General features: G+C 51.4%; 17 non-coding genes across 17 annotated transcripts; all 17 read right to left on the minus strand.

The window, feature by feature from the left end:
* Positions 1-119: 119 nt before the first annotated feature.
* On the minus strand, positions 120-192 carry Trnaa-ugc (transfer RNA alanine (anticodon UGC)). The gene has a single exon. It is a non-coding gene; the product is annotated as a tRNA-Ala (tRNA).
* A 2142-nt stretch (positions 193-2334) lies between these two features.
* Trnaa-agc (transfer RNA alanine (anticodon AGC)) lies at positions 2335-2407 on the minus strand. The gene has a single exon. It is a non-coding gene; the product is annotated as a tRNA-Ala (tRNA).
* A 423-nt stretch (positions 2408-2830) lies between these two features.
* Positions 2831-2903, minus strand: Trnaa-ugc (transfer RNA alanine (anticodon UGC)). Its single transcript has one exon. It is a non-coding gene; the product is annotated as a tRNA-Ala (tRNA).
* Positions 2904-4333: 1430 nt separating this feature from the next.
* Trnaa-agc (transfer RNA alanine (anticodon AGC)) lies at positions 4334-4406 on the minus strand. Its single transcript has one exon. It is a non-coding gene; the product is annotated as a tRNA-Ala (tRNA).
* A 423-nt stretch (positions 4407-4829) lies between these two features.
* On the minus strand, positions 4830-4902 carry Trnaa-ugc (transfer RNA alanine (anticodon UGC)). Its single transcript has one exon. It is a non-coding gene; the product is annotated as a tRNA-Ala (tRNA).
* Positions 4903-5965: 1063 nt separating this feature from the next.
* Positions 5966-6038, minus strand: Trnaa-agc (transfer RNA alanine (anticodon AGC)). The gene has a single exon. It is a non-coding gene; the product is annotated as a tRNA-Ala (tRNA).
* Positions 6039-6461: 423 nt separating this feature from the next.
* Positions 6462-6534, minus strand: Trnaa-ugc (transfer RNA alanine (anticodon UGC)). The gene has a single exon. It is a non-coding gene; the product is annotated as a tRNA-Ala (tRNA).
* A 1786-nt stretch (positions 6535-8320) lies between these two features.
* Trnaa-agc (transfer RNA alanine (anticodon AGC)) lies at positions 8321-8393 on the minus strand. Its single transcript has one exon. It is a non-coding gene; the product is annotated as a tRNA-Ala (tRNA).
* A 423-nt stretch (positions 8394-8816) lies between these two features.
* Positions 8817-8889, minus strand: Trnaa-ugc (transfer RNA alanine (anticodon UGC)). Its single transcript has one exon. It is a non-coding gene; the product is annotated as a tRNA-Ala (tRNA).
* Positions 8890-10664: 1775 nt separating this feature from the next.
* On the minus strand, positions 10665-10737 carry Trnaa-agc (transfer RNA alanine (anticodon AGC)). The gene has a single exon. It is a non-coding gene; the product is annotated as a tRNA-Ala (tRNA).
* A 423-nt stretch (positions 10738-11160) lies between these two features.
* Positions 11161-11233, minus strand: Trnaa-ugc (transfer RNA alanine (anticodon UGC)). Its single transcript has one exon. It is a non-coding gene; the product is annotated as a tRNA-Ala (tRNA).
* A 1559-nt stretch (positions 11234-12792) lies between these two features.
* On the minus strand, positions 12793-12865 carry Trnaa-ugc (transfer RNA alanine (anticodon UGC)). The gene has a single exon. It is a non-coding gene; the product is annotated as a tRNA-Ala (tRNA).
* Positions 12866-13928: 1063 nt separating this feature from the next.
* On the minus strand, positions 13929-14001 carry Trnaa-agc (transfer RNA alanine (anticodon AGC)). Its single transcript has one exon. It is a non-coding gene; the product is annotated as a tRNA-Ala (tRNA).
* A 423-nt stretch (positions 14002-14424) lies between these two features.
* Trnaa-ugc (transfer RNA alanine (anticodon UGC)) lies at positions 14425-14497 on the minus strand. The gene has a single exon. It is a non-coding gene; the product is annotated as a tRNA-Ala (tRNA).
* A 1074-nt stretch (positions 14498-15571) lies between these two features.
* Positions 15572-15644, minus strand: Trnaa-agc (transfer RNA alanine (anticodon AGC)). Its single transcript has one exon. It is a non-coding gene; the product is annotated as a tRNA-Ala (tRNA).
* Positions 15645-16067: 423 nt separating this feature from the next.
* Trnaa-ugc (transfer RNA alanine (anticodon UGC)) lies at positions 16068-16140 on the minus strand. The gene has a single exon. It is a non-coding gene; the product is annotated as a tRNA-Ala (tRNA).
* A 1430-nt stretch (positions 16141-17570) lies between these two features.
* Trnaa-agc (transfer RNA alanine (anticodon AGC)) lies at positions 17571-17643 on the minus strand. The gene has a single exon. It is a non-coding gene; the product is annotated as a tRNA-Ala (tRNA).
* Between the last annotated feature and the right edge of the window lie 282 nt (positions 17644-17925).

A 17925-nucleotide genomic window follows, 5' to 3' on the forward strand; every position in this document is an offset into this window, starting at 1 on the left:
ACGTCTAGCGCTCCTTACGTCAGTATACATCATATGAGTCTGTGACGCTGGCTTTGCAACATCTTGCGTGTCTTTAGGCTCGCCGCGACCAACACTTACCATGCACTGTCCACAAAACATGGAGGCGCCGGGGCTTGAACCCGGGACCTTTCACATGCAAAGCGAACGCTCTACCAACTGAGCTACGCCCCCAAGCGCAACAGAGCTGCGCTGTTTTCCTTTCTTTGCTACTCTGAAGTGCACGGACCTGATGGTTGGTTGGTTTGTAGGGGTGAAGGGACCAGTGTACAAAGGCGTGGTCACGTTCATATACACATGAGTTCCAAGTAGTTTCGATGTTCTGGTGTTACGACTACAAATTCCGTCTGTATTTAACGTCTTAAATTGAAAGGACTGTCGACTGATGACCACAGCAGTTGAGACCCATAGTGCTCAGAGCCATTTCTCGAAAGGACAGTCACAAATTGCTCCGTTTTCACTCCTTGTCGGCAATCACACCGCGCCTCAGGTAACAAGCACATCTGAAGCCCCATTGTGCACTCGACTGTTCATGCCAACTCACTGCCTCGCACTTTACTACTGTGTACCACTCTTGTCGTCCAACTGCAAAAGACTGGGCCACAACACGTTTCCGCGTCTCCATTGCACTGCGCAAACTACGAAACGCTCCCCAAACATGGCACTCACCAATGCAGACGACTTTTCCGACTTTACACGACGCTCACGCAACGCTCACGCTAGTGACAGCCTTATTTAGAGCTTGACGTCGCGCCCAAGCGAGTGAGCACATTTCGCCTACGGCTTAGGCCGCCCACCTAGTGTGGCTGCTCGGTGTCTGCAGGCAGCGAGGGGCTGCAACCTTCCCGTGTTCGCACATCTGAAGCCCCATTGTGCACTCGACTGTTCATGCCAACTCACTGCCTCGCACTTTACTACTGTGTACCACTCTTGTCGTCCAACTGCAAAAGACTGGGCCACAACACGTTTCCGCGTCTCCATTGCACTGCGCAAACTACGAAACGCTCCCCAAACATGGCACTCACCAATGCAGACGACTTTTCCGACTTTACACGACGCTCACGCAACGCTCACGCTAGTGACAGCCTTATTTAGAGCTTGACGTCGCGCCCAAGCGAGTGAGCACATTTCGCCTACGGCTTAGGCCGCCCACCTAGTGTGGCTGCTCGGTGTCTGCAGGCAGCGAGGGGCTGCAACCTTCCCGTGTTCGCACATCTGAAGCCCCATTGTGCACTCGACTGTTCATGCCAACTCACTGCCTCGCACTTTACTACTGTGTACCACTCTTGTCGTCCAACTGCAAAAGACTGGGCCACAACACGTTTCCGCGTCTCCATTGCACTGCGCAAACTACGAAACGCTCCCCAAACATGGCACTCACCAATGCAGACGACTTTTCCGACTTTACACGACGCTCACGCAACGCTCACGCTAGTGACAGCCTTATTTAGAGCTTGACGTCGCGCCCAAGCGAGTGAGCACATTTCGCCTACGGCTTAGGCCGCCCACCTAGTGTGGCTGCTCGGTGTCTGCAGGCAGCGAGGGGCTGCAACCTTCCCGTGTTCGCACATCTGAAGCCCCATTGTGCACTCGACTGTTCATGCCAACTCACTGCCTCGCACTTTACTACTGTGTACCACTCTTGTCGTCCAACTGCAAAAGACTGGGCCACAACACGTTTCCGCGTCTCCATTGCACTGCGCAAACTACGAAACGCTCCCCAAACATGGCACTCACCAATGCAGACGACTTTTCCGACTTTACACGACGCTCACGCAACGCTCACGCTAGTGACAGCCTTATTTAGAGCTTGACGTCGCGCCCAAGCGAGTGAGCACATTTCGCCTACGGCTTAGGCCGCCCAACTAGTGTGGCTGCTCGGTGTCTGCAGGCAGCGAGGGGCTGCAACCTTCCCGTGTTCGCGCCTATGTCACCTCTGCTTGCTTGTCAGAGACAGAGTATCGCAAAACATACAACTCACTCCATGAATTGATTGCTACGGCATCTGTCATCAGCAGTCACAACTAGCAACACCAGTAGCAGCCGACTGCACGTAAAGAATGGGAATGTGCAGTGGGATTTTTGTGAACTCGGCGCAAGGCAGATCTTTCCGACATAGGTTTGAGAATCTTAAGGGAGGACTTGTACTGTTTCTAAATTCAGTGTAGCGGTGGGAGGAGGGTGCTTCTTGCGCGTAACAGTACGCTTGCCAATTGTGGCTGCTAATCGTTCGCTCGTATCTGCCTTGACACATTCGCTGGCTGTGAATTATTCCACTTGCATGGCAGTGTGGACATGTTGGTGTGTTAAAAATTCTGGAGGCGCTGGGTATCGATCCCAGTACCTCTCGCATGCTAAGCGAGCGCTCTACCATCTGAGCTACGCCCCCTGATGACAAATAGTGCTACATACAACCATATCAATACCACAGACCCTTGCACTCTCATTATTCCGCAGACAAACACTACTCTCAATGTGGCCGCGAGGGTGTCTTTCAGGTTTTCTGCATTCTGTATCGAATCGTAGTTGGCCAAAATTAAAGTGGCACGCACAACGTCGAAAATAGCGTTCGGCCACCACTCTGAGTAAGACGGACGTGTTGTCCACTCTCTAGACTTCATTGAGGTTAGGCCGTTATACCTAAGACAGATTTGCAGTCGATGACACCTCGACAACAGCCGGTCCTCACATTTACGTCTAGCGCTCCTTACGTCAGTATACATCATATGAGTCTGTGACGCTGGCTTTGCAACATCTTGCGTGTCTTTAGGCTCGCCGCGACCAACACTTACCATGCACTGTCCACAAAACATGGAGGCGCCGGGGCTTGAACCCGGGACCTTTCACATGCAAAGCGAACGCTCTACCAACTGAGCTACGCCCCCAAGCGCAACAGAGCTGCGCTGTTTTCCTTTCTTTGCTACTCTGAAGTGCACGGACCTGATGGTTGGTTGGTTTGTAGGGGTGAAGGGACCAGTGTACAAAGGCGTGGTCACGTTCATATACACATGAGTTCCAAGTAGTTTCGATGTTCTGGTGTTACGACTACAAATTCCGTCTGTATTTAACGTCTTAAATTGAAAGGACTGTCGACTGATGACCACAGCAGTTGAGACCCATAGTGCTCAGAGCCATTTCTCGAAAGGACAGTCACAAATTGCTCCGTTTTCACTCCTTGTCGGCAATCACACCGCGCCTCAGGTAACAAGCACATCTGAAGCCCCATTGTGCACTCGACTGTTCATGCCAACTCACTGCCTCGCACTTTACTACTGTGTACCACTCTTGTCGTCCAACTGCAAAAGACTGGGCCACAACACGTTTCCGCGTCTCCATTGCACTGCGCAAACTACGAAACGCTCCCCAAACATGGCACTCACCAATGCAGACGACTTTTCCGACTTTACACGACGCTCACGCAACGCTCACGCGAGTGACAGCCTTATTTAGAGCTTGACGTCGCGCCCAAGCGAGTGAGCACATTTCGCCTACGGCTTAGGCCGCCCACCTAGTGTGGCTGCTCGGTGTCTGCAGGCAGCGAGGGGCTGCAACCTTCCCGTGTTCGCACATCTGAAGCCCCATTGTGCACTCGACTGTTCATGCCAACTCACTGCCTCGCACTTTACTACTGTGTACCACTCTTGTCGTCCAACTGCAAAAGACTGGGCCACAACACGTTTCCGCGTCTCCATTGCACTGCGCAAACTACGAAACGCTCCCCAAACATGGCACTCACCAATGCAGACGACTTTTCCGACTTTACACGACGCTCACGCAACGCTCACGCTAGTGACAGCCTTATTTAGAGCTTGACGTCGCGCCCAAGCGAGTGAGCACATTTCGCCTACGGCTTAGGCCGCCCAACTAGTGTGGCTGCTCGGTGTCTGCAGGCAGCGAGGGGCTGCAACCTTCCCGTGTTCGCGCCTATGTCACCTCTGCTTGCTTGTCAGAGACAGAGTATCGCAAAACATACAACTCACTCCATGAATTGATTGCTACGGCATCTGTCATCAGCAGTCACAACTAGCAACACCAGTAGCAGCCGACTGCACGTAAAGAATGGGAATGTGCAGTGGGATTTTTGTGAACTCGGCGCAAGGCAGATCTTTCCGACATAGGTTTGAGAATCTTAAGGGAGGACTTGTACTGTTTCTAAATTCAGTGTAGCGGTGGGAGGAGGGTGCTTCTTGCGCGTAACAGTACGCTTGCCAATTGTGGCTGCTAATCGTTCGCTCGTATCTGCCTTGACACATTCGCTGGCTGTGAATTATTCCACTTGCATGGCAGTGTGGACATGTTGGTGTGTTAAAAATTCTGGAGGCGCTGGGTATCGATCCCAGTACCTCTCGCATGCTAAGCGAGCGCTCTACCATCTGAGCTACGCCCCCTGATGACAAATAGTGCTACATACAACCATATCAATACCACAGACCCTTGCACTCTCATTATTCCGCAGACAAACACTACTCTCAATGTGGCCGCGAGGGTGTCTTTCAGGTTTTCTGCATTCTGTATCGAATCGTAGTTGGCCAAAATTAAAGTGGCACGCACAACGTCGAAAATAGCGTTCGGCCACCACTCTGAGTAAGACGGACGTGTTGTCCACTCTCTAGACTTCATTGAGGTTAGGCCGTTATACCTAAGACAGATTTGCAGTCGATGACACCTCGACAACAGCCGGTCCTCACATTTACGTCTAGCGCTCCTTACGTCAGTATACATCATATGAGTCTGTGACGCTGGCTTTGCAACATCTTGCGTGTCTTTAGGCTCGCCGCGACCAAAACTTACCATGCACTGTCCACAAAACATGGAGGCGCCGGGGCTTGAACCCGGGACCTTTCACATGCAAAGCGAACGCTCTACCATCTGAGCTACGCCCCCAAGCGCAACAGAGCTGCGCTGTTTTCCTTTCTTTGCTACTCTGAAGTGCACGGACCTGATGGTTGGTTGGTTTGTAGGGGTGAAGGGACCAGTGTACAAAGGCGTGGTCACGTTCATATACACATGAGTTCCAAGTAGTTTCGATGTTCTGGTGTTACGACTACAAATTCCGTCTGTATTTAACGTCTTAAATTGAAAGGACTGTCGACTGATGACCACAGCAGTTGAGACCCATAGTGCTCAGAGCCATTTCTCGAAAGGACAGTCACAAATTGCTCCGTTTTCACTCCTTGTCGGCAATCACACCGCGCCTCAGGTAACAAGCACATCTGAAGCCCCATTGTGCACTCGACTGTTCATGCCAACTCACTGCCTCGCACTTTACTACTGTGTACCACTCTTGTCGTCCAACTGCAAAAGACTGGGCCACAACACGTTTCCGCGTCTCCATTGCACTGCGCAAACTACGAAACGCTCCCCAAACATGGCACTCACCAATGCAGACGACTTTTCCGACTTTACACGACGCTCACGCTAGTGACAGCCTTATTTAGAGCTTGACGTCGCGCCCAAGCGAGTGAGCACATTTCGCCTACGGCTTAGGCCGCCCACCTAGTGTGGCTGCTCGGTGTCTGCAGGCAGCGAGGGGCTGCAACCTTCCCGTGTTCGCGCCTATGTCACCTCTGCTTGCTTGTCAGAGACAGAGTATCGCAAAACATACAACTCACTCCATGAATTGATTGCTACGGCATCTGTCATCAGCAGTCACAACTAGCAACACCAGTAGCAGCCGACTGCGCGTAAAGAATGGGAATGTGCAGTGGGATTTTTGTGAACTCGGCGCAAGGCAGATCTTTCCGACATAGGTTTGAGAATCTTAAGGGAGGACTTGTACTGTTTCTAAATTCAGTGTAGCGGTGGGAGGAGGGTGCTTCTTGCGCGTAACAGTACGCTTGCCAATTGTGGCTGCTAATCGTTCGCTCGTATCTGCCTTGACACATTCGCTGGCTGTGAATTATTCCACTTGCATGGCAGTGTGGACATGTTGGTGTGTTAAAAATTCTGGAGGCGCTGGGTATCGATCCCAGTACCTCTCGCATGCTAAGCGAGCGCTCTATCATCTGAGCTACGCCCCCTGATGACAAATAGTGCTACATACAACCATATCAATACCACAGACCCTTGCACTCTCATTATTCCGCAGACAAACACTACTCTCAATGTGGCCGCGAGGGTGTCTTTCAGGTTTTCTGCATTCTGTATCGAATCGTAGTTGGCCAAAATTAAAGTGGCACGCACAACGTCGAAAATAGCGTTCGGCCACCACTCTGAGTAAGACGGACGTGTTGTCCACTCTCTAGACTTCATTGAGGTTAGGCCGTTATACCTAAGACAGATTTGCAGTCGATGACACCTCGACAACAGCCGGTCCTCACATTTACGTCTTGCTCTCCTTACGTCAGTATACATCATATGAGTCTGTGACGCAGGCTTTGCAACATCTTGCGTGTCTTTAGGCTCGCCGCGACCAACACTTACCATGCACTGTCCACAAAACATGGAGGCGCCGGGGCTTGAACCCGGGACCTTTCACATGCAAAGCGAACGCTCTACCAACTGAGCTACGCCCCCAAGCGCAACAGAGCTGCGCTGTTTTCCTTTCTTTGCTACTCTGAAGTGCACGGACCTGATGGTTGGTTGGTTTGTAGGGGTGAAGGGACCAGTGTACAAAGGCGTGGTCACGTTCATATACACATGAGTTCCAAGTAGTTTCGATGTTCTGGTGTTACGACTACAAATTCCGTCTGTATTTAACGTCTTAAATTGAAAGGACTGTCGACTGATGACCACAGCAGTTGAGACCCATAGTGCTCAGAGCCATTTCTCGAAAGGACAGTCACAAATTGCTCCGTTTTCACTCCTTGTCGGCAATCACACCGCGCCTCAGGTAACAAGCACATCTGAAGCCCCATTGTGCACTCGACTGTTCATGCCAACTCACTGCCTCGCACTTTACTACTGTGTACCACTCTTGTCGTCCAACTGCAAAAGACTGGGCCACAACACGTTTCCGCGTCTCCATTGCACTGCGCAAACTACGAAACGCTCCCCAAACATGGCACTCACCAATGCAGACGACTTTTCCGACTTTACACGACGCTCACGCAACGCTCACGCTAGTGACAGCCTTATTTAGAGCTTGACGTCGCGCCCAAGCGAGTGAGCACATTTCGCCTACGGCTTAGGCCGCCCACCTAGTGTGGCTGCTCGGTGTCTGCAGGCAGCGAGGGGCTGCAACCTTCCCGTGTTCGCACATCTGAAGCCCCATTGTGCACTCGACTGTTCATGCCAACTCACTGCCTCGCACTTTACTACTGTGTACCACTCTTGTCGTCCAACTGCAAAAGACTGGGCCACAACACGTTTCCGCGTCTCCATTGCACTGCGCAAACTACGAAACGCTCCCCAAACATGGCACTCACCAATGCAGACGACTTTTCCGACTTTACACGACGCTCACGCAACGCTCACGCTAGTGACAGCCTTATTTAGAGCTTGACGTCGCGCCCAAGCGAGTGAGCACATTTCGCCTACGGCTTAGGCCGCCCACCTAGTGTGGCTGCTCGGTGTCTGCAGGCAGCGAGGGGCTGCAACCTTCCCGTGTTCGCACATCTGAAGCCCCATTGTGCACTCGACTGTTCATGCCAACTCACTGCCTCGCACTTTACTACTGTGTACCACTCTTGTCGTCCAACTGCAAAAGACTGGGCCACAACACGTTTCCGCGTCTCCATTGCACTGCGCAAACTACGAAACGCTCCCCAAACATGGCACTCACCAATGCAGACGACTTTTCCGACTTTACACGACGCTCACGCAACGCTCACGCTAGTGACAGCCTTATTTAGAGCTTGACGTCGCGCCCAAGCGAGTGAGCACATTTCGCCTACGGCTTAGGCCGCCCAACTAGTGTGGCTGCTCGGTGTCTGCAGGCAGCGAGGGGCTGCAACCTTCCCGTGTTCGCGCCTATGTCACCTCTGCTTGCTTGTCAGAGACAGAGTATCGCAAAACATACAACTCACTCCATGAATTGATTGCTACGGCATCTGTCATCAGCAGTCACAACTAGCAACACCAGTAGCAGCCGACTGCACGTAAAGAATGGGAATGTGCAGTGGGATTTTTGTGAACTCGGCGCAAGGCAGATCTTTCCGACATAGGTTTGAGAATCTTAAGGGAGGACTTGTACTGTTTCTAAATTCAGTGTAGCGGTGGGAGGAGGGTGCTTCTTGCGCGTAACAGTACGCTTGCCAATTGTGGCTGCTAATCGTTCGCTCGTATCTGCCTTGACACATTCGCTGGCTGTGAATTATTCCACTTGCATGGCAGTGTGGACATGTTGGTGTGTTAAAAATTCTGGAGGCGCTGGGTATCGATCCCAGTACCTCTCGCATGCTAAGCGAGCGCTCTACCATCTGAGCTACGCCCCCTGATGACAAATAGTGCTACATACAACCATATCAATACCACAGACCCTTGCACTCTCATTATTCCGCAGACAAACACTACTCTCAATGTGGCCGCGAGGGTGTCTTTCAGGTTTTCTGCATTCTGTATCGAATCGTAGTTGGCCAAAATTAAAGTGGCACGCACAACGTCGAAAATAGCGTTCGGCCACCACTCTGAGTAAGACGGACGTGTTGTCCACTCTCTAGACTTCATTGAGGTTAGGCCGTTATACCTAAGACAGATTTGCAGTCGATGACACCTCGACAACAGCCGGTCCTCACATTTACGTCTAGCGCTCCTTACGTCAGTATACATCATATGAGTCTGTGACGCTGGCTTTGCAACATCTTGCGTGTCTTTAGGCTCGCCGCGACCAACACTTACCATGCACTGTCCACAAAACATGGAGGCGCCGGGGCTTGAACCCGGGACCTTTCACATGCAAAGCGAACGCTCTACCAACTGAGCTACGCCCCCAAGCGCAACAGAGCTGCGCTGTTTTCCTTTCTTTGCTACTCTGAAGTGCACGGACCTGATGGTTGGTTGGTTTGTAGGGGTGAAGGGACCAGTGTACAAAGGCGTGGTCACGTTCATATACACATGAGTTCCAAGTAGTTTCGATGTTCTGGTGTTACGACTACAAATTCCGTCTGTATTTAACGTCTTAAATTGAAAGGACTGTCGACTGATGACCACAGCAGTTGAGACCCATAGTGCTCAGAGCCATTTCTCGAAAGGACAGTCACAAATTGCTCCGTTTTCACTCCTTGTCGGCAATCACACCGCGCCTCAGGTAACAAGCACATCTGAAGCCCCATTGTGCACTCGACTGTTCATGCCAACTCACTGCCTCGCACTTTACTACTGTGTACCACTCTTGTCGTCCAACTGCAAAAGACTGGGCCACAACACGTTTCCGCGTCTCCATTGCACTGCGCAAACTACGAAACGCTCCCCAAACATGGCACTCACCAATGCAGACGACTTTTCCGACTTTACACGACGCTCACGCAACGCTCACGCTAGTGACAGCCTTATTTAGAGCTTGACGTCGCGCCCAAGCGAGTGAGCACATTTCGCCTACGGCTTAGGCCGCCCACCTAGTGTGGCTGCTCGGTGTCTGCAGGCAGCGAGGGGCTGCAACCTTCCCGTGTTCGCACATCTGAAGCCCCATTGTGCACTCGACTGTTCATGCCAACTCACTGCCTCGCACTTTACTACTGTGTACCACTCTTGTCGTCCAACTGCAAAAGACTGGGCCACAACACGTTTCCGCGTCTCCATTGCACTGCGCAAACTACGAAACGCTCCCCAAACATGGCACTCACCAATGCAGACGACTTTTCCGACTTTACACGACGCTCACGCAACGCTCACGCTAGTGACAGCCTTATTTAGAGCTTGACGTCGCGCCCAAGCGAGTGAGCACATTTCGCCTACGGCTTAGGCCGCCCACCTAGTGTGGCTGCTCGGTGTCTGCAGGCAGCGAGGGGCTGCAACCTTCCCGTGTTCGCACATCTGAAGCCCCATTGTGCACTCGACTGTTCATGCCAACTCACTGCCTCGCACTTTACTACTGTGTACCACTCTTGTCGTCCAACTGCAAAAGACTGGGCCACAACACGTTTCCGCGTCTCCATTGCACTGCGCAAACTACGAAACGCTCCCCAAACATGGCACTCACCAATGCAGACGACTTTTCCGACTTTACACGACGCTCACGCTAGTGACAGCCTTATTTAGAGCTTGACGTCGCGCCCAAGCGAGTGAGCACATTTCGCCTACGGCTTAGGCCGCCCACCTAGTGTGGCTGCTCGGTGTCTGCAGGCAGCGAGGGGCTGCAACCTTCCCGTGTTCGCGCCTATGTCACCTCTGCTTGCTTGTCAGAGACAGAGTATCGCAAAACATACAACTCACTCCATGAATTGATTGCTACGGCATCTGTCATCAGCAGTCACAACTAGCAACACCAGTAGCAGCCGACTGCACGTAAAGAATGGGAATGTGCAGTGGGATTTTTGTGAACTCGGCGCAAGGCAGATCTTTCCGACATAGGTTTGAGAATCTTAAGGGAGGACTTGTACTGTTTCTAAATTCAGTGTAGCGGTGGGAGGAGGGTGCTTCTTGCGCGTAACAGTACGCTTGCCAATTGTGGCTGCTAATCGTTCGCTCGTATCTGCCTTGACACATTCGCTGGCTGTGAATTATTCCACTTGCATGGCAGTGTGGACATGTTGGTGTGTTAAAAATTCTGGAGGCGCTGGGTATCGATCCCAGTACCTCTCGCATGCTAAGCGAGCGCTCTACCATCTGAGCTACGCCCCCTGATGACAAATAGTGCTACATACAACCATATCAATACCACAGACCCTTGCACTCTCATTATTCCGCAGACAAACACTACTCTCAATGTGGCCGCGAGGGTGTCTTTCAGGTTTTCTGCATTCTGTATCGAATCGTAGTTGGCCAAAATTAAAGTGGCACGCACAACGTCGAAAATAGCGTTCGGCCACCACTCTGAGTAAGACGGACGTGTTGTCCACTCTCTAGACTTCATTGAGGTTAGGCCGTTATACCTAAGACAGATTTGCAGTCGATGACACCTCGACAACAGCCGGTCCTCACATTTACGTCTTGCTCTCCTTACGTCAGTATACATCATATGAGTCTGTGACGCTGGCTTTGCAACATCTTGCGTGTCTTTAGGCTCGCCGCGACCAACACTTACCATGCACTGTCCACAAAACATGGAGGCGCCGGGGCTTGAACCCGGGACCTTTCACATGCAAAGCGAACGCTCTACCAACTGAGCTACGCCCCCAAGCGCAACAGAGCTGCGCTGTTTTCCTTTCTTTGCTACTCTGAAGTGCACGGACCTGATGGTTGGTTGGTTTGTAGGGGTGAAGGGACCAGTGTACAAAGGCGCGGTCACGTTCATATACACATGAGTTCCAAGTAGTTTCGATGTTCTGGTGTTACGACTACAAATTCCGTCTGTATTTAACGTCTTAAATTGAAAGGACTGTCGACTGATGACCACAGCAGTTGAGACCCATAGTGCTCAGAGCCATTTCTCGAAAGGACAGTCACAAATTGCTCCGTTTTCACTCCTTGTCGGCAATCACACCGCGCCTCAGGTAACAAGCACATCTGAAGCCCCATTGTGCACTCGACTGTTCATGCCAACTCACTGCCTCGCACTTTACTACTGTGTACCACTCTTGTCGTCCAACTGCAAAAGACTGGGCCACAACACGTTTCCGCGTCTCCATTGCACTGCGCAAACTACGAAACGCTCCCCAAACATGGCACTCACCAATGCAGACGACTTTTCCGACTTTACACGACGCTCACGCTAGTGACAGCCTTATTTAGAGCTTGACGTCGCGCCCAAGCGAGTGAGCACATTTCGCCTACGGCTTAGGCCGCCCACCTAGTGTGGCTGCTCGGTGTCTGCAGGCAGCGAGGGGCTGCAACCTTCCCGTGTTCGCGCCTATGTCACCTCTGCTTGCTTGTCAGAGACAGAGTATCGCAAAACATACAACTCACTCCATGAATTGATTGCTACGGCATCTGTCATCAGCAGTCACAACTAGCAACACCAGTAGCAGCCGACTGCACGTAAAGAATGGGAATGTGCAGTGGGATTTTTGTGAACTCGGCGCAAGGCAGATCTTTCCGACATAGGTTTGAGAATCTTAAGGGAGGACTTGTACTGTTTCTAAATTCAGTGTAGCGGTGGGAGGAGGGTGCTTCTTGCGCGTAACAGTACGCTTGCCAATTGTGGCTGCTAATCGTTCGCTCGTATCTGCCTTGACACATTCGCTGGCTGTGAATTATTCCACTTGCATGGCAGTGTGGACATGTTGGTGTGTTAAAAATTCTGGAGGCGCTGGGTATCGATCCCAGTACCTCTCGCATGCTAAGCGAGCGCTCTACCATCTGAGCTACGCCCCATGATGACAAATAGTGCTACATACAACCATATCAATACCACAGACCCTTGCACTCTCATTATTCCGCAGACAAACACTACTCTCAATGTGGCCGCGAGGGTGTCTTTCAGGTTTTCTGCATTCTGTATCGAATCGTAGTTGGCCAAAATTAAAGTGGCACGCACAACGTCGAAAATAGCGTTCGGCCACCACTCTGAGTAAGACGGACGTGTTGTCCACTCTCTAGACTTCATTGAGGTTAGGCCGTTATACCTAAGACAGATTTGCAGTCGATGACACCTCGACAACAGCCGGTCCTCACATTTACGTCTTGCTCTCCTTACGTCAGTATACATCATATGAGTCTGTGACGCTGGCTTTGCAACATCTTGCGTGTCTTTAGGCTCGCCGCGACCAACACTTACCATGCACTGTCCACAAAACATGGAGGCGCCAGGGCTTGAACCCGGGACCTTTCACATGCAAAGCGAACGCTCTACCAACTGAGCTACGCCCCCAAGCGCAACAGAGCTGCGCTGTTTTCCTTTCTTTGCTACTCTGAAGTGCACGGACCTGATGGTTGGTTGGTTTGTAGGGGTGAAGGGACCAGTGTACAAAGGCGCGGTCACGTTCATATACACATGAGTTCCAAGTAGTTTCGATGTTCTGGTGTTACGACTACAAATTCCGTCTGTATTTAACGTCTTAAATTGAAAGGACTGTCGACTGATGACCACAGCAGTTGAGACCCATAGTGCTCAGAGCCATTTCTCGAAAGGACAGTCACAAATTGCTCCGTTTTCACTCCTTGTCGGCAATCACACCGCGCCTCAGGTAACAAGCACATCTGAAGCCCCATTGTGCACTCGACTGTTCATGCCAACTCACTGCCTCGCACTTTACTACTGTGTACCACTCTTGTCGTCCAACTGCAAAAGACTGGGCCACAACACGTTTCCGCGTCTCCATTGCACTGCGCAAACTACGAAACGCTCCCCAAACATGGCACTCACCAATGCAGACGACTTTTCCGACTTTACACGACGCTCACGCTAGTGACAGCCTTATTTAGAGCTTGACGTCGCGCCCAAGCGAGTGAGCACATTTCGCCTACGGCTTAGGCCGCCCACCTAGTGTGGCTGCTCGGTGTCTGCAGGCAGCGAGGGGCTGCAACCTTCCCGTGTTCGCGCCTATGTCACCTCTGCTTGCTTGTCAGAGACAGAGTATCGCAAAACATACAACTCACTCCATGAATTGATTGCTACGGCATCTGTCATCAGCAGTCACAACTAGCAACACCAGTAGCAGCCGACTGCACGTAAAGAATGGGAATGTGCAGTGGGATTTTTGTGAACTCGGCGCAAGGCAGATCTTTCCGACATAGGTTTGAGAATCTTAAGGGAGGACTTGTACTGTTTCTAAATTCAGTGTAGCGGTGGGAGGAGGGTGCTTCTTGCGCGTAACAGTACGCTTGCCAATTGTGGCTGCTAATCGTTCGCTCGTATCTGCCTTGACACATTCGCTGGCTGTGAATTATTCCACTTGCATGGCAGTGTGGACATGTTGGTGTGTTAAAAATTCTGGAGGCGCTGGGTATCGATCCCAGTACCTCTCGCATGCTAAGCGAGCGCTCTACCATCTGAGCTACGCCCCCTGATGACAAATAGTGCTACATACAACCATATCAATACCACAGACCCTTGCACTCTCATTATTCCGCAGACAAACACTACTCTCAATGTGGCCGCGAGGGTGTCTTTCAGGTTTTCTGCATTCTGTATCGAATCGTAGTTGGCCAAAATTAAAGTGGCACGCACAACGTCGAAAATAGCGTTCGGCCACCACTCTGAGTAAGACGGACGTGTTGTCCACTCTCTAGACTTCATTGAGGTTAGGCCGTTATACCTAAGACAGATTTGCAGTCGATGACACCTCGACAACAGCCGGTCCTCACATTTACGTCTTGCTCTCCTTACGTCAGTATACATCATATGAGTCTGTGACGCTGGCTTTGCAACATCTTGCGTGTCTTTAGGCTCGCCGCGACCAACACTTACCATGCACTGTCCACAAAACATGGAGGCGCCGGGGCTTGAACCCGGGACCTTTCACATGCAAAGCGAACGCTCTACCAACTGAGCTACGCCCCCAAGCGCAACAGAGCTGCGCTGTTTTCCTTTCTTTGCTACTCTGAAGTGCACGGACCTGATGGTTGGTTGGTTTGTAGGGGTGAAGGGACCAGTGTACAAAGGCGTGGTCACGTTCATATACACATGAGTTCCAAGTAGTTTCGATGTTCTGGTGTTACGACTACAAATTCCGTCTGTATTTAACGTCTTAAATTGAAAGGACTGTCGACTGATGACCACAGCAGTTGAGACCCATAGTGCTCAGAGCCATTTCTCGAAAGGACAGTCACAAATTGCTCCGTTTTCACTCCTTGTCGGCAATCACACCGCGCCTCAGGTAACAAGCACATCTGAAGCCCCATTGTGCACTCGACTGTTCATGCCAACTCACTGCCTCGCACTTTACTACTGTGTACCACTCTTGTCGTCCAACTGCAAAAGACTGGGCCACAACACGTTTCCGCGTCTCCATTGCACTGCGCAAACTACGAAACGCTCCCCAAACATGGCACTCACCAATGCAGACGACTTTTCCGACTTTACACGACGCTCACGCAACGCTCACGCTAGTGACAGCCTTATTTAGAGCTTGACGTCGCGCCCAAGCGAGTGAGCACATTTCGCCTACGGCTTAGGCCGCCCACCTAGTGTGGCTGCTCGGTGTCTGCAGGCAGCGAGGGGCTGCAACCTTCCCGTGTTCGCGCCTATGTCACCTCTGCTTGCTTGTCAGAGACAGAGTATCGCAAAACATACAACTCACTCCATGAATTGATTGCTACGGCATCTGTCATCAGCAGTCACAACTAGCAACACCAGTAGCAGCCGACTGCACGTAAAGAATGGGAATGTGCAGTGGGATTTTTGTGAACTCGGCGCAAGGCAGATCTTTCCGACATAGGTTTGAGAATCTTAAGGGAGGACTTGTACTGTTTCTAAATTCAGTGTAGCGGTGGGAGGAGGGTGCTTCTTGCGCGTAACAGTACGCTTGCCAATTGTGGCTGCTAATCGTTCGCTCGTATCTGCCTTGACACATTCGCTGGCTGTGAATTATTCCACTTGCATGGCAGTGTGGACATGTTGGTGTGTTAAAAATTCTGGAGGCGCTGGGTATCGATCCCAGTACCTCTCGCATGCTAAGCGAGCGCTCTACCATCTGAGCTACGCCCCCTGATGACAAATAGTGCTACATACAACCATATCAATACCACAGACCCTTGCACTCTCATTATTCCGCAGACAAACACTACTCTCAATGTGGCCGCGAGGGTGTCTTTCAGGTTTTCTGCATTCTGTATCGAATCGTAGTTGGCCAAAATTAAAGTGGCACGCACAACGTCGAAAATAGCGTTCGGCCACCACTCTGAGTAAGACGGACGTGTTGTCCACTCTCTAGACTTCATTGAGGTTAGGCCGTTATACCTAAGACAGATTTGCAGTCGATGACACCTCGACAACAGCCGGTCCTCACATTTACGTCTTGCTCTCCTTACGTCAGTATACATCATATGAGTCTGTGACGCTGGCTTTGCAACATCTTGCGTGTCTTTAGGCTCGCCGCGACCAACACTTACCATGCACTGTCCACAAAACATGGAGGCGCCGGGGCTTGAACCCGGGACCTTTCACATGCAAAGCGAACGCTCTACCAACTGAGCTACGCCCCCAAGCGCAACAGAGCTGCGCTGTTTTCCTTTCTTTGCTACTCTGAAGTGCACGGACCTGATGGTTGGTTGGTTTGTAGGGGTGAAGGGACCAGTGTACAAAGGCGCGGTCACGTTCATATACACATGAGTTCCAAGTAGTTTCGATGTTCTGGTGTTACGACTACAAATTCCGTCTGTATTTAACGTCTTAAATTGAAAGGACTGTCGACTGATGACCACAGCAGTTGAGACCCATAGTGCTCAGAGCCATTTCTCGAAAGGACAGTCACAAATTGCTCCGTTTTCACTCCTTGTCGGCAATCACACCGCGCCTCAGGTAACAAGCACATCTGAAGCCCCATTGTGCACTCGACTGTTCATGCCAACTCACTGCCTCGCACTTTACTACTGTGTACCACTCTTGTCGTCCAACTGCAAAAGACTGGGCCACAACACGTTTCCGCGTCTCCATTGCACTGCGCAAACTACGAAACGCTCCCCAAACATGGCACTCACCAATGCAGACGACTTTTCCGACTTTACACGACGCTCACGCAACGCTCACGCTAGTGACAGCCTTATTTAGAGCTTGACGTCGCGCCCAAGCGAGTGAGCACATTTCGCCTACGGCTTAGGCCGCCCACCTAGTGTGGCTGCTCGGTGTCTGCAGGCAGCGAGGGGCTGCAACCTTCCCGTGTTCGCACATCTGAAGCCCCATTGTGCACTCGACTGTTCATGCCAACTCACTGCCTCGCACTTTACTACTGTGTACCACTCTTGTCGTCCAACTGCAAAAGACTGGGCCACAACACGTTTCCGCGTCTCCATTGCACTGCGCAAACTACGAAACGCTCCCCAAACATGGCACTCACCAATGCAGACGACTTTTCCGACTTTACACGACGCTCACGCAACGCTCACGCTAGTGACAGCCTTATTTAGAGCTTGACGTCGCGCCCAAGCGAGTGAGCACATTTCGCCTACGGCTTAGGCCGCCCAACTAGTGTGGCTGCTCGGTGTCTGCAGGCAGCGAGGGGCTGCAACCTTCCCGTGTTCGCGCCTATGTCACCTCTGCTTGCTTGTCAGAGACAGAGTATCGCAAAACATACAACTCACTCCATGAATTGATTGCTACGGCATCTGTCATCAGCAGTCACAACTAGCAACACCAGTAGCAGCCGACTGCACGTAAAGAATGGGAATGTGCAGTGGGATTTTTGTGAACTCGGCGCAAGGCAGATCTTTCCGACATAGGTTTGAGAATCTTAAGGGAGGACTTGTACTGTTTCTAAATTCAGTGTAGCGGTGGGAGGAGGGTGCTTCTTGCGCGTAACAGTACGCTTGCCAATTGTGGCTGCTAATCGTTCGCTCGTATCTGCCTTGACACATTCGCTGGCTGTGAATTATTCCACTTGCATGGCAGTGTGGACATGTTGGTGTGTTAAAAATTCTGGAGGCGCTGGGTATCGATCCCAGTACCTCTCGCATGCTAAGCGAGCGCTCTACCATCTGAGCTACGCCCCCTGATGACAAATAGTGCTACATACAACCATATCAATACCACAGACCCTTGCACTCTCATTATTCCGCAGACAAACACTACTCTCAATGTGGCCGCGAGGGTGTCTTTCAGGTTTTCTGCATTCTGTATCGAATCGTAGTTGGCCAAAATTAAAGTGGCACGCACAACGTCGAAAATAGCGTTCGGCCACCACTCTGAGTAAGACGGACGTGTTGTCCACTCTCTAGACTTCATTGAGGTTAGGCCGTTATACCTAAGACAGATTTGCAGTCGATGACACCTCG

The sequence above is a fragment of the Schistocerca cancellata genome, unplaced genomic scaffold, assembly GCF_023864275.1.
Source record: "Schistocerca cancellata isolate TAMUIC-IGC-003103 unplaced genomic scaffold, iqSchCanc2.1 HiC_scaffold_904, whole genome shotgun sequence".
NCBI lineage: Eukaryota > Metazoa > Arthropoda > Insecta > Orthoptera > Acrididae > Schistocerca > Schistocerca cancellata.